Source organism: Staurois parvus, unplaced genomic scaffold (assembly GCF_062004578.1).
Source record: "Staurois parvus isolate SC_StPar_1 unplaced genomic scaffold, SC_StPar_1.0 ptg000543l, whole genome shotgun sequence".
Taxonomy (NCBI): domain Eukaryota; kingdom Metazoa; phylum Chordata; class Amphibia; order Anura; family Ranidae; genus Staurois; species Staurois parvus.
In genome coordinates, this window is record NW_028318339.1 from 2019172 (window position 1) to 2020788 (window position 1617).

The window sequence follows — 1617 nt, forward strand, 5'->3', positions numbered from 1 at the left end:
ACTTGTGCTTGAACCAATATGGTATATGTTAATATTCTCACTTATAGATGACTATCATAAAATGGTCATATTTTTCATTTTAGAAAGACAGTACACATGATCCAGAAAGTCAATGCATATGATGGGGTGCTAGTTAGCTGTGATATCCAAATAATTCTGCTTTTGTGTCCCTTATTCCTTAAAGGTACACTGTGTAATACACATGTCAACACCTAACCTAAAAATAAATTAAATTTGAGGCTGAGGAGGCCTTTATGGATTTTAAAGCGACATGATTTGCATGGACCACCATGACCATGCAGCCACTAATTTAAATTAAAAAAAAAACCCAAAACATATACAAATAAAAAATGGGGAAGGCTAGATGGACCTTTCGGTCTTTTTTCTGCTGTCACTCTTCTATGTTTCTGTGTTCCAGATTAGGTGCCAAAAATTAAAATCTCCCTAGCGAGTATGCACCTGGAACCCTTATTTAAATTTTGGACATCTAGACATTACATGTGTAATGTCATCATGTCAAAATCAATAGAGCTCTCTTAGGCCCTCAGAAAAAAATATGTGGATAAAAGGGATTTAAAAATACCACCAAATGATTTGAAATCAGTCATTCCACTGTCAGGAAAAAATTTTCCACAAATAGCGTAAGTTTCAACAACTGCTATAGTGTAAATTGCAACATCAGCAGTGATCCACAATATTATGCTCAATAAAACCTGCTTACCAAAGCAAATGTACTCCTTCAATCAGAAAAAGAATCAAAATGTACCTGTGTATCCATACGGTCTCCGTCTTGGATACTGTGCACATCATCCTCCGAGTCCGATTACACTCTCATGGAAGCCACATCCTGCTGCAGCTTCAGAAACCAGAGAAAAGAAAGGTTTATGGAGCCGCAGCTGGTCCCTGATAGTGCGTTGCAGCCTTGGGCCAAGGAGGTGCACACTATGCAAGACAGGGGCCATATGGATACACAAGCGCATTTTGACTTTTTTTTCTGATTGAAAGAGTCCATTTGCTTTGGTAAATGTGTTTTATTGAGCACTTGGATCACTGCAGTGATATCATTTATGAAGAACTATATGATGAAGTCTGCATTTGTCACAGGTTTTTGCACACATCTATTTGGACTTATCTTATGATTTATGTCAATTGTTGATTACTGTTCTATTAGCGCAGTATTTTTAACTTATACCTGTTGAGTAATTTGTATCAATTGATGGATCAACTGCTCAACTCACTCTCTGAGCATGATTTCTTTTGGGATTTATTGAAACACAATAAGAGAAGACATGTTTGTCACAAACCGAAGAAAGTATTTACAGAGAACCCTGTAACTGTTAAGCATGGTGGTGGAATTGTTATGGTTTGGGGTTGCTTTGCTTCAGGGCCGAAGCAGCTCACAATCATCAGCTAATCTATACATTCTGCATCAAATCAATGTGTGCTTAATGAGAATGTGAGACCACCTGTCCAAAGCTTGAAGCCAAACCAGAAGGGAGTCATTCAGTACAATATTGGTCTGAAGCACACTATCAGCTCTAACTAGGAATGGCGTAAAAAAAAAACCCAAAAAATAAAATAGAGGGTTATGGTCTGCCCTAGTCAAAGCCCAGATTT